Below are 27173 nucleotides of genomic sequence, written 5' to 3' on the forward strand. Positions count from 1 at the left end.
TCATGGAATTCTGAGCAAATTATGCATTTTTAAAAATTCACGAAAAACGCTGCGCTAGTGAAAATTAGTCAAGTTTGGGACGCTATGGTTACTTCTGTGAACATCTTAGTTTGTTCATATTTGCTGTATGAATAGGCCTTTATGTGAATAATGAACCTCTGCATTTGTATTTCTCTAATAATTTTCAAAGTAGTAAATTTTCATGTATTATTTGTATGGTCGCCCATTTGATGTCGTCACCGATCATCATGCACTATGCTGGCTGTCATCATTGAAGGATCCCTCGGGCCGTCTCGCCCGCTGGGCACTTCGCCTGCAAGACTACGACATCCGCGTGCTGTACCGCAACGGACGCCAGCATGCTGACGCCGACGCCCTCTCGCGCTCCCCCTTGCCTGACGCCAATGCCTCCTGCTCAGTATCTCACATTGCTGTTTCTTCCATCGTTCTCACCATCACTACCGAGCAGCGCAAGGATAAATGGATCACCTCGCTGATAGACTTGCTCACTGATCCGTCGGCAACACCAACCACTCGCCCGTTGCGTCGTCAAGCCCACAATTTCGCCATTCGTGACAACCTACTGCACCGACGCAATTACAACGCCAACGGCCGCCAGTGGCTACTTGTGATACCCCGAAGTCTGCGTGCTGAAATATGCGAGTCCTTCCACTCTGATCCGCAATGCGCGCACTCTGGGGTATCCAAAACTTACCACCGCATTCGACAACGATACTTCTGGCGAGGGATGTACCGTTACGTGCAGAAGTTCGTCCGCTCCTGCCTCGATTGCCAACACCGAAAACCTTCAACGCACGTGTCACCAGTCGGTCTACAACCATTACCTTGCCCTAACCATCCGTTTGGGCGCGTGGGCATCGATTTGTATGGACCACTTCCTCTGACCTCGGCTGGTAACCGTTGGGCCATCATCGCCATTGACCATCTAACGCGATCTGCCGAAACCGCTGCCCTCACAGCGGCTACAGCGTGCGATGTTGCCTCCTTCCTGCTACATCGATTCATGCTGCGTCACGGTCCACCCTAGAAGCTTCTCAGCGATCGAGGCCGTGTCTTCTTGTCGAAAGTCGTCGAAGCCATTCTCAAAGAGTGCCATGCTGTTCACCGCAAAACTACTGCTTACAACCCGCAGACGAATGGCCTAACCGAACACTTTAACCACACGCTCAGCGACATGCTCTCAATGTATGTCGCCGCCGATCACACAAATTGGGATGCCATTCTGCCCTTCGTCACCTACGCCTATAATACCGCCCCTCAAAGCACTACTTGTTTTTCACCCCTCTTCCTGTTGTACGGAAGGCACCCGTCGCACACCATTGACATGATACTACCCTACAAGCCGGATCCATCTGAGTGTGCACCTATTTCTGACACAGCCAGGCTTGCTGAAGAGTGTCGCGAGCTTACAAAGACCTTTACAACGCACGAACAAGAGCGGCAGAAGAGCCTTCGCGGTGGCACCACCACTTCTCCACTTCTGAGTCCACGTTAGTCGCCGGAGCGCTCGTATGGCTCTCGGTCCCTACCACTGCAACTGGCTTCTCTTCAAAACTACTGCCGAAATACGAAGGCCCCTACCGGGTCATCGAGCGCATATCACCGGTCAACTACCTGATCGAACCCATCGAACCAGCTTTGGACATGCGCCGTCGAGGGCGCGACATAGTCAACGTGGAGCGCCTCAAGGCCTACTAACCCACTGATATTGACGTGCTGTTAGGTCGCCGTACGGCTCCCTTTTAACCATTAAGTTTATTGCAGAGAGTAATGAAGACAGGACAAGAAGGGACAGAGATAGGTGCTATCTTTTAAGTGTTTTTTGGACTCAGATCACACATATTTATAATTAAAAAAGAAAAACTTCAACATGCGCAGGCACAGCTGCGTCCAGGAAAAATAGTTATTTCTTTGACAAGTAGTGTAATGACACACTAACGCAATCTCGGCCAAGATTATGAATACTTGCTGACTCAATAATCAATGTAGTATAGTTTCTTTACTGTTTGGCAAACAGGCAATCGCTGCGTTTCTTTACATTGTTGCAATGTTCCCTGAATCTTTCCTTGAGATGTTGCCCCATTTGCCCTCTATAATGCTTACCCCATGATAGGAGTATCTGATAAACGGTACCTTATATGCAGGGCACGTAACGTGTCCTGTGATTCTTATTGCAGCCAAGCCTCTCCTCTGAGTATCTGGGTTGCTGCTTTTCCATAGTTTAGCATGCTTATTTGAGGCCATGAACATTATGCTGATGATCCCGAGCACCAACCGTTTTTATATTGTTGAATATTCCGTGCAGACATGGCATCGTGGCAAACATTTTTCGGCCATCAAGATTTGGCTTTTTTTTTTTTTTGGCTTGGCAACTGGAAGGTGGTTTTCTGGGTAGGGCTACAGTGGCTAGAATACTAGAAGTGTGATCACCGTCAAGCGGCTGCAATGGGAGGTAGTGACGCCGCCTTGCGATGTTTCCGCTAGGTGGCGCGCGCTGTCGTATACACGTCAGGCTTTCAGGCTGCGCACGTTGTTCAACGCTGCAACTCGCCAGTTAGACGTGATTATTTTGCCTTTTTAAGCTGTTCTTTCGTGCTGCATTTGCTGGTCGGACAGCCTTGTCGTGTTTACGTTATGTCTTTTGCGGAGTGTGTGCCGTGAGCAGACGTCAGAGCCACTGTTTTGTGCCCAGATGCTCAATTGGGTACAAATCGTGCAAGCAGAAGCTTTCATAGTTTGGAGTCCCGAACGACGACCATTTGTTCCAGCAGTGGCAGCGTAGCATACCAAGAGCAGACAAGCCTTTGGAAAAGAATGCTACAGTTCCAATCCCCGGGATCCAATCGAAAAGTTATTCGGGATAATTCGTCAGATATCCGAGTGCAATGATCATCCCACATCGACCAAGTTCCTTACTGCCGTGAATTCCCTTAGCTTTTACAATTTGGTAAAAGCACCAGACACGGGCAACTGTGCAGGTGACACACGTCAGTAGTTGGAACTGATGAAGTGGCCATCCATGTCGACAATTTACTGGACACTGGAAACCTGGACGATGCTTCAAGTGTACTACGGGCATCGATTCTCCTTTCTGACCATGCGTATCCTGTGCAATTCAGTGACGGAAGACAAAGTTATGGCAACGAAATGCCGGGACTGTTTTGAGCAGGTGCTCAGATCCCTCGAGAACGCAGATAAGGATCTTGCGTCATTCACAGCATTCTGTCATGTTGGAGGGCTTTTGTACCTGTCACCTGAACTATTTTCATTTGTGGAGGAACTGGAGGACACATTCACATCGTGGTTCAGTTATAATAAGCTCCAAAGGGACACTATAGTTGAACTTCTTAACTCAGTGCAGACCGTACCATCCGTATAGCGTGCGCCTCACGCAAGCAAGATCTGACGAGCAACATAATCAACTTTTTTGTTCTCACACGGCTTCACTTCTTCACGAAATCTCTAAACAGAGAAGTTCTGCAAGAGAAAGATCAAAGCACCTCAAGCTTCGAATAAAGATGTGATGTGCATCACCCTGTAGTGTGCTAGCTTTCTTCCCTACTTTGATGCCCCCAACTTCAAATAAAATGTGTAAGAAGAGTAAAATGCTCTCCGATTTTCTGTGCATTTGTTAAGTGAAAAATATTTCCACTGCGAATACGCAAGAAAAATTAAGTTCTTGAAAGCTATCTCATGCAAAATGTTAGGTATACTGTATAACAACATGAAGGAAATTGATATCAATGTCACAGTAGCATTTTTTTCGTGCTTCTTGAGGTTGCTTATAACCTTGTGAAATGGCAATCCCCCCAAAACGTTAATTCGTTACATTTCTCAGCATCAAGGAACGATCGCAATCAGTCGCAAGCTTAGCTGGCCGCGATGTTTGCGAACGATGTAAAGCTTCACTTATGATACTGTGCGTACGGTCATACCATACGGTGATAATGCTTGATAATATCTGCCGCAAATTTGATTTCTTTATGAGGCACTTACGCCCTGCATTATAGTAGAGACACTAATAAAAATTTACGGCTCAAACAAAACCATATCTGCCACAAATCAGCCTTGACATGACAGCTTCGCTGCAGCGAGCCGAGCGAGCGACGTGTAAGCTACAACCAGCGCCACCTAGACAACGCCGGTCGAGGCATCGGTGGAGAGCATCAGCGCAAGCGGCGCGGTCTTCACACTTCCCTGTTCTAGCCACTGTAGTAGGGCATATGCAAACGATACAGCAAGGTGAACAGGATATCCTGCTTGTGTCAGGGGAGTTCTTTGGAAATTAAGGCTTGTCCACAAGTAATAGGAACAGAAATTTTACTGCATTAGCGAGCCACAGTGGCATAGGCAGAAATTCATTTCGGGGAAGAGGGCGAGTGGGGGCATGGGCCCGGTCTGCTACCCCCTCGCTACGCCACTGTCCAAGCAGTGTCAGACAATGCACCTTTCTACCATTATTGAGTGGGAGAAACTAAGAGGCAGCAATGGCTTGTTTCCCATCAGTTCGTATAACTAGCTCATGCACTTTTTATGCAAATGAAATTGTACATTCAGGAACCTGATATGGTACAATCCTTGCCCGGATGCTCGTGGGTAAGCACCAGTGGGTGTTAGTAATCATGTGCCAGTGTTAATATGTTAGTGGCTTCAGATTCGAAAGAACCTTTGTGGTATTTAATAAAGAAAGACGCAGTCATCCTCATATCTAAAACATTTAAAAACTTATGTGCTTGCATATTGTACTAAATAATCATGTTCAGGGGTGAGACGGCTGAAATCGATTTGGGAGCAGTTTTGGGAGCAGCAAAATTTCAATTTAGGAGCAGGAGAACCTTGTTTGGGAGCAGTTAGCGGCATTTATTATGTCGTTTTTGGAGCTTGAAAAAACAAATTTGTAGTAACTTGGAGGAACAAGCACATATTTTAATCGGCTTAGAATACACATAACATTCAAAGAGCCTTTGGAGAAAGCTTTTTTTTAACAGATTATTGCCAGGTATGAACTACACTACCTTTTTACAAACCACGCAATTTATATAACCCTGGTAACAACATATGACATAGATAAAAAAAAGTTTTTCCAAGTAGGTTCACTTTACATTTGAAAATAAGAAAAGAAAAAACATCACACTTCTCAAATAATAAAAAAAAAATCCCGCTGTGATGGCTTTCGAGATAGCGCGCGCGCGCGCGCCAGTGATCGCGACCGCGCAAAGTTCAAAGTTGCTCCTCGCGCGACACTCCACCCCCCCCCCCCTCGCGTCTTCGTGTCTTTTAAGGCTTGTTAAAAACGGGCGGGGCGTTTCCTGTCTGCTTCGACGGCAGGCCTTCCGAGCGTGGTGATGTTATCGCATGCAGCCTCCGAGCGACGGCAATGGGCCGGCTCGTTTGCTTCGGCCGCGTACGTCGCCTCTGCTCGCGTGCTTTTACCCGCTGTATAACATACAATTCGCGGGGGGATCTTATCAATTTGGACTTCATACCGGAAGGACATGACGGCCACGGCAAGAACCCCTTGAGACTGTCCATATAATTGCTATCGCAATAAAAACTGATTGCACAAGAATTGTGTAGTCACATAGCAGTACGTCTTTGAACGGTCAATGAATGATTCCGACTAGCACGCGATTGCGGCGACGCCTTCGCGCGTAACATCAGGAAAGAACAAAAGCAGTATGGCCACCGACGAACGCGCCAGTATGACCACCCCCATAGGCGTGCGCACGAAGGGGGGGGCGGGTGGGTGGGGGCAAAGTCGATACCGCCCATACTTTGACTTAATCGGAAGGAGGGGCGCTGCGATTAATATTTGCCCTCCCTGAAGGGCGAACCCTCAGGAAGCTTTCGAATAGCGTACGCAAAGCTTTGCGTTGGCTTTTCCCACAACTGCGCATGCGTCGTACGCTAACCGCTTTCGGGCTCCCGTTAAGTGACGGAAATAGCGGGCCGCAAACGCTAACACTAACTTAGCGTACGCTATTCGAAAACTGCCTAAAATTAAGCGCCTTCAGCTATCTGCTCGGCTGCGCGGGTGGCGTAGCGTCAAGTGTACCGCACACTTTTAATAGGTGATAATAAAAGCGCGCTGCGCCACCGTTTGCTGCCACCTCGTGAGGGACCGCCTTCAAAAATGCGTCGCGAGCGCCGAGAAACCTTACCCCTCGGACACTACGTCGTTACCGCTCGGACATTACACATATTTACAACCGCTCAGAGGCGATTATCACAGCACTATGGAAGCCTCTATTACAAAGGCGCGTAGAAGGACACGCTTGGGCGCGTTAACGTGTTCTGCGAACGTATCCCTGGCGCTGCTTCTAAAGTTACGTTTTCCCACGCTGAAAGTGACGCGGGCTTGAAAATTCTTGATTGTGGGGCCGTTTCGGCGCAGTTCGGCGCAATTTTTGCAATTTTTATGCTTTTGGAGCAGCTTGGCGCAGGAAAACGGAATCGTATCAAAAATGCGCAATATGCGCAGCTGTCTCACCCCTGCATGTTCCTATTTCTTGTGGACGAGGCTTGATTTCAAGAACTCGCTGGATGCAAGCAGGATATCCTGCTCCCCTTGCTGTATTGGCTGGCCAGGCCAAAGAAATGGCTAATCGTGATGGCCAAAATATGTTTGCCACTATGTCATACCTGCACGGGATATCCGACAATATAAGAACGGTTGGTGCTCGGGCAATCATCAGCATAGTGTTCACGGCCTCAAATAAGCGTGCTAAACTATGAAAAGGTTGCAACCCAGACACTCACTTGGCTGCAATAGGAATCACAGGACACATTATGTGCTCTGTAAGGAAGGCATCGTTTATCAGATGATGGGATAAGCATTATGTGGGGCAAATGGGGCAGTGTATCAAAGAAAGGCTCAGGGAAGACTGAAACATAAAGAAAGGCAGTGATGACTGGTTAGCTGAACACTGGAGCATGTGTGGTTGCTTCCCACTTTTTGATGAGAGTTTCATCGTGCGTATGGACAGCAACGAAACTACTACATTAAAATTGAGTCGGCAACTATTAATAATCTTGGCTGAGATTGCATTAGTGTGCTTTCACTATCTTTAACAAAGAAATAATTATTTTTCTTCGATGGAGCTGTGCCTGCGCACGCCCAATTTTTTTTTTTTCATGGCAGCACCACACAGTTTCACCACAGTTTCATGGCAGCACAAACAACACAGATGTTCGATGGAAGATGGAGGAGGCTTGAAGAGACGAAAAAAATCTTCAAATGGTATGTCACTGCAGCCAACTCTTGTACGAGTAGACTTGCCTTCATCAAGATGGCAACATCAAGAATTAACAGTTGCTCCCTTTATGAAGACAACTCCAAGTTTCAAAACGTTGGCTCTGGCGACATCCCATGTTCAAAGATTACAAGCTCAACAATACAAACTATTCGACGTTCCATGTTCAAGGAATGCAAACTAAATAATATGCATTGCACGGAAGTGCAGAAGGTACGTTTCTCACTCCTAAGCTAAAGGCCAGTATATGCTGTATATCAATAGACCTTATGCAAAATTGCTGCCATCTGTTGGAGGTTTGACGAAGCTAACGATTCGGCGCCATGTTGGAGGCTTGTGCCCGAATTCTATTGCTGTCGCCGCTATCACTTCTTGCTTGTATCCGCTTTGGTAGTCGGCAATCAGGGCATAAAAATGTCAGGCGGGCCTGTACACGTTACCGGCATTTCCTAGTTTTTACGTTGACGGTTATTACATGTAAAGAACCGCCTCACAGCGAGAAGAAGGTACAAGTTTGACACTGCGAGTCACGTGCAGGCCTGTCGTCGTCGATAATGAAGCTCTGCGCTAGGTTACAAATTGGCCTGTCTGTTTTCAGTGTAGCGAATAAAGCGTTTTTAGCTATCTGAATATCATGCTTGTATAATGTAGGATGGTTGGGAAGAGGCTTTATTTAGCGCGGCTAGGCGCAGCGATGACGGTAAGAAGTGCAGTTGACCCAATTCAAAGCATATTTCATGAGGGACAGCCTATGTCGAGCCGACGTAGTGTCCATCTAATTTTAAATAAAACGTTGTCCTCTTTTTATCTTTGAAATAATATTATTTCGCTGTTGTAGTCATCCGACCTATGTTATGTACAGAATTACCGTGCGATTAAAATGCAGAAAATTGCGCATCTCATGCACGTGGAAAGTGAACATGAAAAGTGTAGTGTCTCCTAGAAGTAGATGCCGATCAGCTGGTATTTTATTGAATATCCTTCCGATATGTGATCCTATATAACAGGAAACGCCAAGAATATTCGTGTTCACATTGTCGCTTTAGGGGCCTACTGGTGCTTTACAATTTAAACCCGTTGCGGCAAGGCAGTTTTGCTTCGCCGACTGAAACCGCCTCAGCGCGTAACCAGCGGTAGCGCACCCACGGTAGAATGTAGCACATTTCCCGGAACAGCATTTTATTTAGTTTCATAAGAAAAGTACCATGCACTTGAAGCACCTGTTAACATTTCATAGCAAACTGGAGTGTACAGAGGATTTTTTCGAAGGGGGCATCAGCTTTTGGGAGAACCTGATTTGCTCTTCCTGGGGTATAAGTTAAACAAAAAAAAAGTAAGGGGTGGGGGCGGTCAGGACATCCGGGCAACCCGTCTGAACCTGGCAGTGATACCACATGAAATGCTTGAAAAATACGCATAGTGAAGAAATACGCACGCAAAGCATCCCACCAGACGCTAGCTTGTTAAACTCCACCATCGAAAACAAACTACAAACAACACGCTCCAGCACAATCGGTCCGTCCGCTGCAAATCAATGACGCGCACGAGCTATCTGTCTAACATGTAATTGTTATCGCAATTTAATAAACAAGCTAATATCAACAGCAGCGCAGGCATGCGCGAGTAGCCGCGATGCAGTTTTGAAGCTCGTACACGAAGCGGGTTTGTGCCTGCAGCAAGCACACGGTGCGAAAACTTTCTTGTTCTGGCATGACATGAAAGAGTGTTCTCTGATGAGTGCCGATGCTGTCACATACCGCATATATTAACGGCGAACGGAAACACGGCGTTAGTCGTAAGCAGTAACCGAAGCAACGGAATGATCTGCTGATTCCCGTCGGCCACGAGGAAATGAACTAACATGGAGGCTTGTTTCCTGCAAACCTTCTTTCAGCATCCCAATTTCCTCAATCTCAGCAACACAGCACTCGAAAATATGTTGGCATTTTCGTTCTTATCAGCCGCCACACGTTGATATGTACGCTCCTTGTCTACATGCGGAGCGCGCTTAGCCTTCAACATGGCGGAAATGCACACAGCGGCCGCTAGATGGCAGCAGATTTTGCATAAGGTCTACAGGTGCTATGTGTCCAAAGTGTCGCAATCTAGTGATGAAAAGAAATGCCTACCACTCATTATGGCTTGCCCGGGCTTGCAGGAAGTATGCTCCTATCTTGTACTGCAATCTGTCCTCTGTGTCGGTGCCATGAACAGCTCTCATCGCTGATACATGCATAATAGATACCACAAGGAAATGTTGATTTTCACTCAAGACAAACCCAACCACACACAGATAGTGAGTACCAAACATGTCTTCAGGCAAGTCTATATTCATATATTAAAGAGATCGATCCTTGAATGAAGGGATCAGGGTGCAATAAGAACAGGTATTAGTGGACCAGCCACTTGCAGACTATTAAAAGAGTGCCATTGCGTGTTCAACATTCACACATGTACACAGTAAGCAATCAGTCATGGGCACGTTACCAGTAAAATGTAACAGTGTTACAGTTACCTAAGCCAAAAAAGTGGGATAGGTTTCAAACAGGAGAAAGTGCCTCAGAGAGGCTGGCCGACGTTTCCATAGGGGGACCTATCTTTATCGAAGGCACCTTGTCATCCTTGGCGTGTTAGTTTTAAAGGGTTAGTGTTGACGTCATGTCTAGCGGTGGTGCTTGTCGCTGTTGGTAATTGCTGCCTGGAAAGAGAAAACTAGAGAGAGGAGTGTAGCCCTTGCCACATCATTTCAAGAAAGTTTGCAACGGCGCTCAGGCCTCTCATCTCAGAAGTAAGGGGAGCTGCAAAGAAGGAAAAAAAAAAAGCAAGAAAAAGGAGAGAAAAAAGAAAAAAAAATGGAAAAAGGGGGGGGGGTCTACTGAGCGAGAGCCGTCAAAGGCAAAAAAAAAAAAAGAGTGGAGTATGAAAGCCACTTGGAAAGGCTGCAGAAGGGCGGCACGTCTAGCCCTCACAAAGGGCTGCAGAAGATGGTGGGTAAGGCAACTACAGGCGGGGAAAGCGGGCGGCATACTTTTAAAAGCCCGCATGTGGAATTTAAGTGATATTGAGAGGGGTGTCTGAAAAACACGTGCTTGATGGGTGAAGTCATTGGCTCTGTTAAAGTAACTGTTACAGTTACAGTTACAGAGTTTCCAAAAGTAACCAGTTACAGTTACAGTTACTGTGACAAGTAACGTCGTTACTTTGTCGCAGTTACTGTGACGAAGTAACGTCGCTACTTTTCCGTTACTGTATAAAATAAATAATAGATTACAAACCAAACGATAGAATTCATTTATTAAATATGTACGAAGGCATGCGGGCAGTCAAAATTGCACGTGGTAAAACCCTAGACGAAGTAAACCTAATAGGGGGCCAAACACAAGCATTTGTTGTGTACACCTCATTTTGTTGCATCAATTTTGTTGTTCATGCACGGTTGGTGAAAAAGGGAATTTATTTGCAAATAATAATAACAAATGTCCTCAGATACTCAAAATGGAAAATGTGGTTGATGCACTAGAACGACAGCAGTATCATAGCAACGGAGAGTGTGTGACGAATGAAGACGACGTCCATTGTGTCTGTTCCATATATATGTTCAAGGTGTATCAGACCCTGTTCGGTTAGCTTTGCGTCCGCTGGGCATACAAACTGTTTCTAAGTCCCGTTATACTCTGGGGCATGTGTTCGCGAAACCCAAAGATTGCACACCTGCAGACGATCAGAGTAGGGTGATATACAAGCCCGATGCGGGCATTGCGACGCGACTTGCATCGGCGAAACGGGAAGGAAAGAATCAACGAGGCTTAAAGAAGGCAAACGGGATGTTGTTACAGCAACTCATGCAACGCATTCTAAGACGGAGCTTGTTTAACACTTCCGGAGAACAGGGCATAGCTTTGACGTAAACACTGTGACGACGCTGGCTCGTGAACGAAGGTGAGGGGAAGAAACTCCTGGAATCGCGGTTCATTCGCCGCGACGCGTCGGCTTGCAATATAGTTACTGTATATGGCACCTTTAGGAGCCATGTCGTAGCATATACAGTAACTATAGTCGGATACAACTTAAGAAGTCAGGAGAGACTAAAGAAAAGAAATAGTCCCGCTCATGCACTCGCCGATGTTCTCCAAAGGCGAAGCCACCGCCATCCCGCTCATGATGTCCGTCCCGAGTGCGCGCCCATTGGTGCAGGCTTGTGTTCATCTGCCTTTGAGGAGAAAATGCCGCTGACTTCTAAAGTTGTATCCGACTATAACTTGCAACAACCACATTCCCCTACTGGTTTACACGGACGTATGGGACACTGGTCGATCTCCGCAAATTTTTTTCTTTCTTTCCTTTTCTTTTTCTTGTTGCCAGTGTATACTGAGGATGTCACATGCATAGGAGGTGGAACGTCCATGTGATTTTGTTAATAATTGTTGTACTAAGTTGGAGTAAACCTTTTACAATTAGTTTCAAAGAGGTTTTGAAAAATTACTTAGTTCACGGTATTTGTGCCTCTCAACCGTTTCGCGCTCTGCTTCTTTCTAGCTGTCAGTCAAACACGATTATTGCGCAGCCTCGGACGAAGGAGAATATAAACTTGGCGTCGTGATGTTCCACCGGTACACCAAGAACCGAGCTAGAAGCTCAAGTGACAAAAAGGATATATATACGCCGGAAAAAAAAAACTACTTGAATTTAGCAAGTTGTTCAGTTCCAACATGATTGACTTATGACATGTAGTTTACAAGTAAACTTAAGTTGTGTTAAAGACTGACTGCTGACCTCGCTCTTCTGCAGGGTAGATAATTCTCTAAGCGACCTCCACCCCTAAATTGGTAGGGGAGCCGTGCTGTGGAAAGATGAAAGGTGGAGAGGATATGGGAAAGTAACTGTAACGGTATTTCCCATTACAGTTACTCTGTAAAAAAGTAACAGTGTTACCGTTACAAGTTCCTATAAATTAAAAGTAACTAGTTACAGTTACAAGTTACCGAAAAAAGTAACTAGTTACTAGTAACGCGTTACTAGTAACTAGTTATTGCCCAAGACTGTAAGCAATACCCGAAATATGCACATAGCCCTATGGGCGATCCACATGAAAATGACGATATGCACACTTTTATCGATATATAAAAAAAATGAAAGAGTGTGCGTGGTCCATGTGCACTTGGTGTGAGGTGGGAATGAGCCATGCATATTGTATTGCATCATGAATGTAAGCCATTCAGGGAACAAACTTTTGGTTCTCTAAAGCGAATTCCCGTGTAGTTTGTCTTGTAGAGTTGAGCTGTCAATTTGATTTCATTTTAAGTTACGTAAGGCCTTCACAAAACCGATAATTTTTTCCAACTTTCTGTGAACTTCTGGAAACATATATGAGAATTGAGATCTTTTTCTTTTAATTTATGACCTTACAAAGCTCAATAAACCCTAAATCACTGCATACTAAACCTTGGTTATGCATTTAAGTAAGAGAGCAATGTTGGTACTATGCTGAGTAAAAAAAAAGCGTGAAAATACAATAACTTAAAGCACCACACAATAAAGCAACATTCTCGCAACATGAGCACAATCTAAGTTATTTGTGATAGAGAACCTCGTGTGCTTAAAGATGCTAAGAAAAAATATATAATGGCAGAACACGAGCTCACGCATATTTTCTCAAACACACAATATTGAAACAAAGAGTAGCATGTGTTAGCTTAATTAACCTAATTGAATTGACATATTCGTCTACTAACACTATTTGATATAAACATGTGCTTCTTCACATTAAGTACGCATTTGTTGGAGTGTGCACTTAGTACCAGTACGTAACGTAATTCACTCAAATACATTACTTCGAGTGAGCTCCTTTAAAACATTTATGAGGCAGCTAGGTTAAAATCCTAACCACAAAACAACTGCATGGATTTCTGACGAAAAGCTCGGGGACGCAACCCCGAAAACATATCCATCACCGTGTGCGCGTGTCAGGGCTGTGTGTTTTGCTATCACGTCAGGGGCGTAGCCAGAAATTTTTTTCGGGGGGGGGTTCAACCATACTTTATGTATGTTCGTGCGTGCGTTTGTATGTGTGCGTGCCTATATACGCAAGCAACTGAAAAATTTCGGGGAAGGGGGGGGGTTTGAACCCCCCCAACCCCCCCCCCCCCCTTGGCTACGCCCCTGTATCACGTCCCCAGTCTTGTGATAATTTTGCGTGTTATTGCCGAGTTTGGTGAACTCTCGCATCACCACAGTGAAAACATTATGGGACGACCCCATGTGTTTAAAAGCACACACTTTCTAACGGCGACACGGGATTCTAGAAACACTGTCAAGCGATGATCTCGTACAGTAAACAGTCAAGGAATAACAGCACAACGGCACGAGGCCTGCATGATCGAAGCATAAGATTGCGTAGCGCAATGCACATCCTTCAAACATGTCATTTATGGTGGTGTATATAAGTGCACCCAAAGCACAAAACATACCTGCCTATCGGGTATCTGTTGATCATCCTCGCTGTGCCAACACGACGGTTCCTGCAAACAGTTTTCATGCAATGAAGTAACAAAGTTACGTAGTTCAGCGACCTTCTTCAACTTACCCAAGTTTGGCATTGGCACTCTTCACAGTCGCTCGTCAAAAGGCTCAAGCTTCCGCTCCTGTGGAACCGCGGTCGCCGCTTGTCAAAACACTCGGACGCGGATTGTCTTCGGAAGTACACTCGATCACTCGATGAACGTGAGTAATCGATGAACGAAGCAAGAAAGCACTTTTGAGCGCGGACACAAAGCTGTGCGTCCCGTGAGGCTGTGTTGAGTGGCAACGAACAACGACCATCATCCGCCACTGGATCAAGGCAGGAGAACGCCCCAACACGCGGAAAATGCCCAGTCGACGAATGTCGCGTACGATAAGCACGCAATAAACGCACACAATACACGATAAACATGTAAGCGCGGCACACATGTGAAGCTGGCGGCGGCGCTCCGGCAGTACAACGAGACCTGTTGCAACTGTTAGCTTACAGTCTAAACCAAAAAATCACAGCATATCCACGGGGTGAATGATGATGAGTGGGGCGAAGCTACGGAGGGAATCATCTGTAAACCGTGAAACTCTTCCGTGAAATGCGCCCAGTACATAATATAAAGAGTGTGAAACATCGTGTATATATTAAACATCAAACTTTTATTGTACTGTTGGTTTACGTGGTCCCTTCATTATCACTTGTGATCGGTGAAATGCAAGGAAGAAGTCCGCTCCCGAGCGAAAGAGCGCCAAGAGCGACCGCATTCCCCGCTCGCCCTGTGCGAATTAAAGGCAAGGCTAGAGGGAAGACAGGACGCGCGTTCCACGACGCGAGGTCGGTAGCATGCCCAACGAAAGCCAACGGAACGCGATCGTGCAAATGCTCCGGCTTCGCATCGCCTCATGGTTCCATTTAGCGTCCCAAAACCAAACATATTGCTCAAGGTGTGCCTTGCGTTTTTTCGTAGAAATAATTTCTTTATCATGTACATTAAGACGAAAAGTTGAAAGCTCACTAGAGTGTATCGCCCGCAAAGTATGTCTTTTAGTGTGATTTAACTCTCGTACGGCAGGGTCCTCGCGCCGTTGCCGGTCCACCTCGCCCGTTGACGATCGGGCGAGGTGGCTACATATAACTACTACTACTACACTTTAAGAAAAACATCTGGCGTTCTTTCGTTCTGCTTTTACAAAACATCTGGCGTCTTTCGTTGGTTTATTTCATCAATCAACGGTGTTTTGAACAAAATTTTTATTGTTTAATCACGCACAGGAGAAATCTCACCAGGCACTACCTTGGAGGTAAACAATGGCTGCTAATGGCAATGAGAGACAGAAGAAGTCGGCTTTTAGCTAACACTTACACTTCTACTTCTACTAACGTTTCCTACTGGAACATGCCAATGGCTGCTAATGGGGAATGAGAGACAGAAGAATTCGGCTTTTAGTTAACGCACACGCTGCGAATTTTTTATTGTTCAACAACGCACAGGAGAAATCTCCCACCGGCACCACCTTGGAGGTCAAAGCGTAAGACTTGTTACTCACTACTACGACCACGACGACTACGAGGGACGAACGGGTGCCACCTTAAGGAGCTTCGCCCCTAAAAGAATGTAGGTGGCAGAAGTGTCGTCATATGCTACAGGTCATATTTTTTATTAAAAATGTGTGGCTTTTCACACAGGCGAAAATCAGGGAGGCGCGGCTGTATCTTGAATTCACCGGCCGCATTCGGCGCCAGCACAGGAAACACTACGCGACGTCAACGTGGACTTCGAACTTTGAGCACGCTCGCTGTTGCTAGAAGTTTCTCTCTCGCTTCTCGCCGCGGCGCCGATTTCAATTCCTGCATAAAACAACGGACTCTGTATATATAAACGTTGCGTTCGCTCGAGCCATTTTCGCGTCGGGCTCCATATAAGCGTTGCGTTCGCTCGAGCCATTTTCGCGTCGGGCTCCATATAAGCGTTGCGTTCGCTCGCGGCCGCATATAGCGGGCCCAATCCGTCACCGCAGAATTTGTCACGCTTAATGGCGATTGAAGGGCCGCTTATATGCAGTACCTTGTGGTGGAATAAAAATGGGCCGTTTATGTGCCGGACGTTATACGGTACTTGAATAAGAGTGTAGCAACGTTGATTTTAATCTGGCACACAACAGGGCGGCGTGCTGAGGGACAACAATGGAAAGCTGAACACACCCGCGATTGAAATAAGTAAGAGACGGTTAAGGTACTGGCGGCAGAACATTAGAGAGAATTGACAAAAATAAATATTAGAAAAATAAGAACATTATGCGATGAAGGGCAGAGAATATGGCTGGAAATGTGCGTTTTTGCCCCCCTGTAAAGATAGATTTATTCGAAGTAGAGGCATTAGGCCAACGTTAAAAAAGAAGGGAAAAAGGAAAAAGATTTTTTTGTCGAGCTTGTTACAGCCCCGTTATAAAGGGGACGCCCATAGCATCCATCCATCCATCCATCCTACACTCTAAGCCAAAATCGAGTATTTTGGCAGTGTTTCTGCCACAGAACAACAATCGTCATCCACCTCGCGTGCTTTCCTCGCGTTATCACCGTGGTCGCGGCACTTCCCGGTCACGAACGGCGCGCGCGTTATCAGCGTGGCATAGCATTCTTGACAGGAAAGTGACGAGAGCTGGGTTTTCAAGAAAGGAAACGCGAGCAAGCCAGATGACGATTATTGTTGTGTGGCAGCAATACTGCCCAAATACTCGATTTTGTCTTAGTGTGCCTCGACGCATGCGCGAGAAAGCGCGCACCAACGCACCCTAGGGGCGTATAACCCATGATCACTGTGCTGGCTCTCACGCTGGCTCTCTATAAGAGACGCGCTGTTTTGAGATGATAAGTCTCCGTTCGCGGCGCTGCGCGCGCCATCAACACGCACTCGCCCCTGCCACAAGCGCGGATACATCAAGAATAGCTCCCCAGCTGTGGCGTGCCCCCGCAGCGACATCGTCTCAACTTCTCGACTTTTTGCAGGCGCGCGATGAACCGTGCTGTTCGCACGTTGATACCACCAAAAACACGTGCTGGCAAAACAATTATTACTTAACCCACTCTGACGTAATGCTCTCTGAAAGCTTCAACGTAAAACAATGCTGCGCATGACCGCCATTGGTTGAATACGAGAAAGTACCGCACGTGTCACTAAAATTCTATAGACTACCACCAACCAACGGTGACAAGGTGTGTTCGTTTATTCTAGTCATGTCAGGAGCGCCGTAGAACACTCTGGCGCTAGTGCACATGGGAGCCGCAACGCATGCCACTTTAGCCAGCATGGGAATGTTGTGTAGTGTACGGATTTGTCTAAACTTCCTTCTTCCAACTCCGTTTGACTCCGTGTGGCCTGGAGCCGCTTTGTGGCAAGACAAAGTTCAGCACACGTTCAGCAGTTTCACTTCATTACCTTAATCTCTTAAGGCTCACCAATTCAAATCGGCTCACGAAGTTCACAATGATCCATTCTTTTATCCAAAACAAACGCAAAAACACAAACATTCGGCAGATCCCGCGCACCGTTGGAATCGATGTTATGCTAAGCATGAGCGGGATGATGACTCGTAATGTTTCACATTGAGCAAAACGTTACAGAAGGACGCTAGAGAAATGTGGAAGTGGTAAACGCACACTCATATGTTGAAAGGTCGCATATGTATTACAGAACCAGTTGTTTACAGTTGCGTAAAGATGACAACACCACCATGGGTGTTACCAACGCCAGACGCGGTAAGCTGATATCTAGTGCTTATATATTCTTCAATACAGGATAGCGCAAATCCGAAGACGACAAAGAAAGAACACAGATGCACAGAATAGGCGTTACTCGCAAGTAAGCTTCATTTAGGAAAGTTGCTCATGATATATGGCACGCAGCCAAGTGGCACGCGCAGTTGCACTGCACGTACGCTACAGTCACAGTTGCAGTTGTTACAGCTGCATTACAGTTGTTATGCTTATACTTGTCCGTTATGACGGAGAACACACGCACGTTTAACGAATCTGTGTGTATGTGTATGGGGGCTTCTTGACAGTTCTTGAACAGGGTCATCATCACCGTGACCAGTGAGCACCCGCAGCTGGACCGCACTTGTTATCGGATCCGTTCGTGATCGCGGCTACGAGGAGTCTAAGTGCAGTGAAGTACAGCTGACGGAAATTGTGGATGCCTCTTACGATGACATTATCTACAGTGCCTCCTGTCCTGGACCTGGTAGCGAGGTCTTTTGAGGTCCTGCCCACGTCCAAGCCGTCTTTCACGCAGTATAAGCACCAGGCGTTGTTGGGTCTTGATAAGTGAATGTTGATGGTACCGGTAATGATGAGAGGCCTGGTTCTCTCGGCAAATTTATTGTAGGGAAGCATTTACCCCGTTTTTTTTTGTTATCCACGTATTCCACGTCGCGGACCACGTGGACGAGTGGATGGTAGTTCAACGTCTTCCAGGGGTGTTCTGTCTTTTTCACCCTCACTTTCCTTGAGTCGCCGCGGTGGTGTAGTGGTTAGGGTGCTCGGCTGCTGACCTGAAGGCCGCGGGTTCGATCCCGGCCGCGGCGGTCGATTTTCAATGGAGGGAAAATGCTAGATGCCTGTGTACTGTGCGACATCGGTGCAAGTTAAAGAATTCAGATTGTCTAAATTTTCGGAGCCCTTCACTATGGCGTCTCTCATAATCATATCGGGGTTTTGGAACATAAGACCTCAACAAGTCATGCTGTTATAACTTTTCTTGCATGTAAATGTGTGTGTTCGCCGTTACTGTGTTGGTTGAGACTCTGTATCGCCTGTGGCACATACCCGCATAACATGAACTCTGGTATGCGGGTATGTGCCTCACGTGATTGAGAGAAAGGGTTTCATGACGGGCGCGACGGTTAATTTGCGTTATTCATGCAATGACCAGTGAATCGTGTTCGCACATAGATCCCGTGCTATGCCAATTTTGGTATATTACATGTTATGGAGACGACCTGGAGAGCGTCCAGACGTAGGCGGCTAGATAGATAGATAGATAGATAGATAGATAGATAGATAGATAGATAGATAGATAGATAGATAGATAGATAGAAACGGCCAAAGTGATGAGGTTCGCTAAGAAATGCTTCGCACTTAATAATAAACCAAGCCACAAGTGCGTTAGAAGCCACAACCATGAAAATCAAGCAAATCCGTGTACTACCCATCATTCCCATAATGGCTGAACGGTCTCAGCGCCAGAGTTCCCTGTAGTAAATATTGTGGAAAACACTATGAGAACACCGACACTACGGCGTCTCTCATAATCATATCGTGGTTTTTGGACGTTAAACCCCAGATATTACTATTATTAACACCGACACGTCGACGGAAGCATCAGATGGCGCCCTCACTTTTCCGGTTTAACTCTATAGCCAATCAGTGCGCACCAAAGGCGAAAATTTGACGATTGTCGCATTTCGCGATCTTTTGAGAATACGGCCCTAGCACACCCTACCATACAGGCTTCGGATTGGGTTGCCTTAGCTAGCGAACTGTCCACAACTCTCTTTGGCCATTTGCGTTACCTTCTTCACGCAGCAGCTCTGTCCTGCCGCAATGATGCGCGTGGTGTTCTCTGGCATAGGTATAGGGGTGCGGAGCAAACCACCGAAGCGGTATACCTTTGTTGTTGAAGGTGGCTGAAGGCCCCGCCACGGTGGTCTAGTGGTTATGGCGCTCGACTGCTGACCCGAAGGTCGCAGGATCGAATCCGGGCCGCGGCGGCTGCATTTTCGATGGAGGCGAAAATGTTTGAGGCCCGTGGATTTAGGTGCACGTTAAAGAACCCCAGGTGGTCGAAATTTCCGGAGCCCTCCACTACGGCGTCTCTCATAATCAGATCGTGGTTTTGGGACGTTAAACCCCAGATATTATTAGAAGGTGGCTGAAGCCAGCTCTTGGTTTCCGACGATGTCGCTGCTGTACAGGTTGTATTTCATAATTTTAACAAAGCGTCTTTTAGGCGCCGCTCCCCACAGAAGTAGCGTCCCGTGCCGGTGAAAAAAAAACTGCGGAGTTGACTATTTTCGAACAGCGAAGCTGTTGATCAAATCGTTCTTTGTCCGATGAACCAAAAACTATCATCATCATAAAGGGGTATGAGCCACAGATATTGGGCAAATCGCACTACTCACCACTGGTCCACTAAAATGAAGAAGGCAACAATTAGTCCAACAACAAATGGCTGCGAAGCGACGGCAGCGAGCGGAAGACCCCGACTACGTAAAACGAAAGAATGCCAGGTAACGGGAAAGGCAACGGCGGCTGCGAGAAGACCCCGAAGCGGTGGAATGCCTACGCCAACGACAGTCGAAGGCACCCGATGCAGTCGGGCTCTCTTACTCTAACGACGAAGACTGGTCCTAGACAGAAGCTGATTGGTCTCATGCGCCGTAACAGCAAAGTTCAACCCCGCTACAGCCAAGTTCAAGGAACTGTTGAAGTCAGGTTAAATAAAAAGTTCAACAACGGTACAGCCGAGTTCAAGCCAAGTTCAAGACAAGTTCAACCTCGCTACAGCCACCTCGCTACATGGTGGCTTTTGGACGTTAAACCCCAGATATTACTATTATTAACACCGACACGTCGACGGAAGCATCAGATGGCGCCCTCAATTTTCCGGTTTAACTCTATAGCCAATCAGTGCGCACCAAAGGCGAAAATTTGACGATTGTCGCATTTCGCGATCTTTTGAGAATACGGCCTTAGCACACCCTACCATACAGGCTTCGGATTGGGTTGCCTTAGCTAGCGAACTGTCCACAACTCTCTTTGGCAATTTGCGTTACCTTCTTCGCGCAGCAGCTCTGCCCTGCCGCAATGATGCGCGTGGTGTTCATTGGCATGGGTATAGGGGTGCGGAGCAAACCACCGAAGCGGTATACCTTTGTTGTTGAAGGTGGCTGAAGGCCCCGCCACGGTGGTCTAGCGGTTATGGCGCTCGACTGCTGACCCGAAGGTCGCGGGGTGGAATCCCGGCCGCGGCGGCTGCATTTTCGATGGAGGCGAAAATGTTTGAGGCCCGTGGATTTAGGTGCACGTTAAAGAACCCCAGGTGGTCGAAATTTCCGGAGCCCTCCACTACGGCGTCTCTCATAATCAGATCGTGGTTTTGGGACGTTAAACCCCAGATATTATTAGAAGGTGGCTGAAGCCAGCTCTTGGTTTCCGACGATGTCGCTGCTGTACAGGTTGTATTTCATAATTTTAACAAAGCGTCTTTTAGGCGCCGCTCCCCACAGAAGTAGCGTCCCGTGCCGGTGAAAAAAAAACTGCGGAGTTGACTATTTTCGAACAGCGAAGCTGTTGATCAAATCGTTCTTTGTCCGATGAACCAAAAACTATCATCATCATAAAGGGGTATGAGCCACAGATATTGGGCAAATCGCACTACTCACCACTGGTCCACTAAAATGAAGAAGGCAACAGTTAGTCCAACAACAAATGGCTGCGAAGCGACGGCAGCGAGCGGAAGACCCCGACTACGTAAAACGAAAGAATGCCAGGTAACGGGAAAGGCAACGGCAGCTGCGAGAAGACCCCGAAGCGGTGGAATGCCTACGCCAACGACAGTCGAAGGCACCCGATGCAGTCGGGCTCTCTTACTCTAACGACGAAGACTGGTCCTAGACAGAAGCTGATTGGTCTCATGCGCCGTAACAGCAAAGTTCAACCCCGCTACAGCCAAGTTCAAGGAACTGTTGAAGTCAAGTTAAATAAAAAGTTCAACAACGGTACGGCCGAGTTCAAGCCAAGTTCAAGACAAGTTAAACCTCGCTACAGCCACGTTCAAACCAAGCTCAACCTCACTACAGCCATGTTCTGCCTAGATGCAGCAATAAATAAGCATGAGACCTATCAGATTTGCAGTGTATCGAGCTTTGAGCGACTTAGCGCAAGCTTTGAGCCAATTTTTCTTTGATAAGCCCGTCTTGCAGACACGGTCAGCTTGGCAGCAAAACGATGGCGAAGCCAAGTAGACGCACCGCCACGCTCCTCTCGGCTTTCCAGTTGAGCGAGGGACGCGCCGTCGCTTTCAAGATCGCGCACTGCAGGGGCCGACGCGCCTCGCGTGTCGCAGACGATACGTTTAGTGTTTCTCACTCGATGCAGTATTTTTATTTCCATAAGTTGATGGTGCTACTCTCTGGGTGTTCACGCACCACGGCGACTCCCTGAAATAAGGCGGACCAACACACAGGGGCAAGAATTCGGCACCACTGTGAGGAGCCCTGTCGGGAAAATGTAGGCAAACGAAGCCTTCTCTATTTCATTCCCAAAGCTCCCTCCTAACCGTCCTCCATTTAACTGGCCATGCGTTCATACCCAGGCAACAATGAAATGTGGGAAAAGTGAAATGACAACTCGTCTCTATAACGTCGATATAGGATAAGATTTGCACACGATTGCCTTATCAGAAACGGCTCATCGCCGGCAAGCCCACGATCGAGAAAGCGTCACTTATTGAAAAACGGAGCATAGATTCGCGCACGATTGCCGTATCAGAAACGGCCCATTGCCGACAAGCAATGAATGCGATAGCAAGAAAACCGGCCCCCCGGCAGCAACTACCGCGCGAGCAGACAGCGGAAGGGCAAGCAGGGCAAAGTTCTCCCTGCGCAAATATTAGAAGAAGCGAGCGAGCTGGCCAACGACATTTAAATGCGCCCGTTGCGCTCCTCGCACCATCTCGCTGGTAATGAAGAAACGCTCATGAGCGCCTGCCGTCTCTGAGTCCGGCCAGCGGTAACGGGTGTGTAAAGAACGCTCGCCGTAAGCTACCTGAATGATCTGCGTTTCGTGGCGTAGTAGTTAGCGCCACGCGCTGCGGAGTGAGAGGTCCTTGATTCGATTCCGCGCTTCGAAAGCATTTTTCTGAATTATTTTTCTTTGGGACTTTTATATATTTTGTAGTGAAGACAGAGCGACGCTCGGGCATGGGTGCATGCTCGGCAAGGAAAAGAGGAAGACGACGACGGAGAATAGAACAGCCGGCCTTTAGCAATTAGATTTTAAAAGCTATCCGGTTCGTGACCAATCCCCCAGCGTGGGTGTGTGCCAGAGTTTATAGGATCTACTCTACTCTACTCTACAGCCGGCCTAGCGAACAGGCGTTGTGTCTATTTCTCTGTATATGTCATTACAATGGCGCAGTCGTCGAAAATGAAGCCTTCAGGCCCACACCGCATGTGCTCATGCGTCTTCGGTGTTCCAGAGCTGCCATCCAAGGAAAGCCGTCCGCGCCTCCTCGGCCATGGAACCCGCCTGCCTGCCGCCGCACCAAGCGCAGTTCCGGGATGGCGTCCATGTCTCCTCGGTACCTGTCGACCTGCCGGCGCTGATAGCACCGTCTGGGGACGGCGTCCAGGCCTCCTCGACGACTTTACTTCAGTTTACAGACGCCGCGCTACCGGTTCACGACCTCGCGGCGCACGGGCTCTTTTGTGAAAACGCAGTTCACGGTTCCAAAGGCGTGGATCGAGTAGCAACGACTCTATCAACTTCTGAGCTGTAGCGTCTTCATCATCGCCATTTATCATCATCGTCATTTTTCAACCACCGCACCGCGTCTCTCGCGCAGCTCATGCTGAGCGGTCGAGGCGTGAAGAAGAAGAGCCAGTAGAGAACGTGCTCACGCTCCTGGGTGCTGGACGCCGGCAGCCGCTACTGCTCTGCTTGTACTAGGGCCTTCTAATAAATTAGCGAGAACAGCACGGCCACGTCGGCCGCCGTCACGTCTCTCGCTCTCCGTCGCTCGCTACACATTGGTGAGCTGGAGAAGACGTCCTTTGCCGAGCGGCCCGCTGCCATGCTTCCGCGACTCTGCCCTCCAGTTCTGCCGTTTCACCCGGCCTACCCCCGAGCGTGTTTGATGCGGCTCGATGCCATTCTCGCGGTGAATGGCATCAAGGCACAGCCGATTATGCACGCTGTCCTTCTGAACGCCCTCCCGGTTGAGCTGTGTCATCTAGCCGCCGAGTCGTCCTCCAGCCCGCGGCCCTACAATGACCTCTGCGTTGCGGTGCTCGCCTGCTACGGACAAACGTACCGCCCGCTTCCGGGGAGCCGCGAGTTCCAGATTTCCCCTCCGTCTCAGGGAGCGGTACCAACCAGTCCGCAGCGTTAGCTTGACCAAGACTTGACTTCGCCGACTACGACTCCTCCGACCTCACGTCCGGCCACCAGCGTATCGATTCCTGCGCCCGACCACCCGCCCGACGAGGTACAGGAAGTGCCTGCTGCATCGGCCACTCCACTGAGAGGTCCGTTTTTTCGACAGCCTCGGCACACGGTCCTTCGGACGTGCCGGCCATCTCCACGTCTTCCCCGACCTCCACGGCCCACGACACTTCTGACGTGTCAGGCTCCACGATAGCTACCTCGCCGCACGCCCTAGAGTCTGCCATAGACACGGACATCGTCACGCCCGCTATACGACCCCCACTTGCGGAGGCATCGCCAGGGATGATGTTCAACGAAACCGCCTTTTCATCGGCCTCGACAATGTCCGGATTTTGACAGCATCAACCGCCATCGTCCTCGAAGTCTCCCGCAGCAGAAGTTCAGGCCCTAACCAGCTACGGCCGAACGTGCGTGAAGCTGCGACGATGACAGAAAATCCCGAGGACCACCCGCCTGGCCCGCCACAGGTAGACCAGACCGCGTATGCCCTACCAGCCACGCAGGCAGACAACCCGCCTGCCGCCCCGCACACGCGCTCTCCTGCACCTACTAAACAACTTCATTCTGCGACTACAGCTGCACCGTCATCCAGTCCCTCCAACACGGCTCATCACACCGACATTAGTCGCGCCACGTCTATCTGCAGCGCACGACTCGCGGCTCGTCAGCACTCTACACGTCAGCTAATGCAGCAGCCGCATCCAGTAATGTGCCACCGCCAACGCCGTTACCGGCACCGTCGCTGCATCAACTGCGTCGCCCGCCCCTCCCGGCTATGTTCGCGCCGACGTACGTTGAAACCCGCTGGCCCACACGTACTACGCCTACGCTCCAGCCTGTTTTTAAGATACGTTCGCCCGAGTGTGCGCAAGAACCACCAGCATCACAACAGCTTGTGTGTGTGACAATTTCGCTGGGCTGCACAGCGGAATTTCTCGGCCCACTACCGATTTCCACGTTGTCGGTGTCGCTCGCTCCTTCCAACAGCGTCCTTTCGTCGCGACCCTCGTCTGCTGCACTGCTCCCAGAGTCTCCCGCCAGATACCTTGTGATTTCCGACGCCTACTTTCACGTTAACGACCTGGACTACCCACGGACCCTATCGTTTCGCGACATGAACATTCTTGTATATACGCCCCCATCGCTTTTCATTCCGGGATCGTTTCTGCGGGAGGGGGGGGGTATTCTGTAGCGTCATCATCATCGCCATTTATCATCATCGGCATTTTTCAATCACCGCGCCGCGTCTCTCGCGCAGCTCATACTGAGCGCTCGAGGCGTGAAGAAGGAGCGCCAGTAGAGAACGTGCTCACGCTCCTGGGCGCTGGACGCCGGCAGCCGCTGCCACTCTGCTTGTACTAGGGCCTTTTAATAAAGTAGCGAGAACGGCACGGCCGCGTCGGCCGCCGTCACGTCTCTCACGTCGCCGTCCACGCTCCCTTGGCCGTGGATCACGCCGGCGTGAGTACCGCGACCGCCGCATACTCCGCGGACGTGACTTCCTACTCATCAGGCGCCTCACCCGACAGATGCGTGGAGGTCTTGCATGCCTTCACGCAACTGTCGAAGGAGCTCGACGTCCTGGCGTCGACCAACTTCGTGTTCTCATCTGCCGCTTCATCATCGGCTGTTTGGGCAGGGCCGGAGTTCCGAGACTTCCAGGACGACGCAGCCCAGTGGATTGAGACCATCAATTATTTCGGCTGTCGCCATGCCTGGCACGACAACGAAAAATGGCTGGTCGCTATAGACCGCTTTCGTGGTAGTGCAGAGGCATGGCATAATTATGAAAGCGTGAAGGAGCACTCCTGGCTGCAATGGAGTGCATGCCTCATCGCTGTTTTCGGACGGATTTCTCATGAAAACTGCGACGATCTGGCACCACCACCACATGCACTACGTCGCGCCACCCAATACCGAACACGGCCGTTTCCAACAGTACAGGTCCGCGTCGACGGAATCGGTGAGCTTACAGCTGTTGTGGAAACGGGAGCTGCACGTACTGCGCTGCATGGACGCCACGCCCCAGTCGCCCTCCAGCCTTGGTCCGAGGCACCCTTGCGCGGCCTCGGCGGGAGCGCATTGCCAGTCGGTGCGCTGGATTTGCAGCTGCAAATGGAAGCCGGGATCAAGTTCCTTGCCGCCATTCCCGCCTTCGAGGACTTGCACGCTGACATGGTTTTGGGAGCTGACTACCTCTTGTCTGGTGAAGTTCAGCTCATTATAGATGGTGGCCGAGTAAAGCTCCGCTGCTTCACTCCGAGAACTTTGTCGGCCCCAAGTTCCCAAGTTAAAGGACCGCAGCCACAGATGTCCAGTAGTGATAGCATTCTCAGTGACCAGCCGCAGGCACATCTGCCGAATTCACCGCAGTCATTGGCCGAGTGTGTCGCGAGTGCTTGGCTCAAGAAAGCCATGGCTCCCGAGGACACATTTATCGAGGATTTGCCTGTTTTGTGGGGATCCGCAAGCAGCAGCATGGCCGAGGTTATCGGTGCGCTGCCGGAAGATGGAGCCAGCAGTGGCCCTTCCGGCCGCATGACGTGCGATTCTGCTGACCACGACGGGCAGTTCACTCGGACCGCCAAGGTACAACCTGAATGCCGTATGGGTCACCACAAGGCGGTCTTCGTCTGCGGGGGACCCGACGCTCATCGGTCAGATGACAGTGGTGCGGAACCCCCAGAGAGGATCTTTCTTCCTTGCACATACGGACAAGGGAGTGCGGTGACGGCCGCGCAGAAGCTGCTGCGCCAAACGATGAAGGCCAGGTCTCGCAGCCTGACCGAACTCGCAAGCATGCTTCGTTGTTAAAGTATGCGGCTGCTCAGTCCGCTGACATGGACAAACATGGGTTAGAGTGAAGCACGGAACAACGAAGGCGTAGTCGCATGGTAAGCGTGAGATGACCGTCACGACATAGCCAATGGCGTCCACCAGAACCATCATCGCCTGACTTCCAAAGCAAATTGCAGCGTGGCCGTTACCGGCCTCCGCGAGGCATCCAGTGCCGCCCGCCAGAGGCATCAATGTACTACGGATGGTGGCCCAGGACCTCTGAACGTTTCCATCTGCGTGGAGACGACCACCGCCATAATGGGGCGATTGTTGGCAGGACTCTATGCTCGCAGCGTGGACGAGTGTAGTGAAGACAGAGCGAC

At 49.0% G+C, this 27173-nt stretch overlaps 1 long non-coding RNA gene across 1 annotated transcript; it reads right to left on the minus strand.

Annotated features, from left to right (window-relative positions):
• Nucleotides 1–9419: 9419 nt before the first annotated feature.
• LOC125757087 (uncharacterized) lies at nt 9420–14238 on the minus strand. Its single transcript, XR_007415035.1, has 3 exons — nt 13858–14238; nt 13742–13792; nt 9420–9497 (listed from the first exon to the last, which is right to left on the minus strand). It is a non-coding gene; the product is annotated as an uncharacterized LOC125757087 (long non-coding RNA).
• Between the last annotated feature and the right edge of the window lie 12935 nt (nt 14239–27173).

The sequence above is a fragment of the Rhipicephalus sanguineus genome, chromosome 2 (assembly GCF_013339695.2).
Source record: "Rhipicephalus sanguineus isolate Rsan-2018 chromosome 2, BIME_Rsan_1.4, whole genome shotgun sequence".
Classification (NCBI taxonomy): Eukaryota; Metazoa; Arthropoda; class Arachnida; order Ixodida; family Ixodidae; genus Rhipicephalus; species Rhipicephalus sanguineus.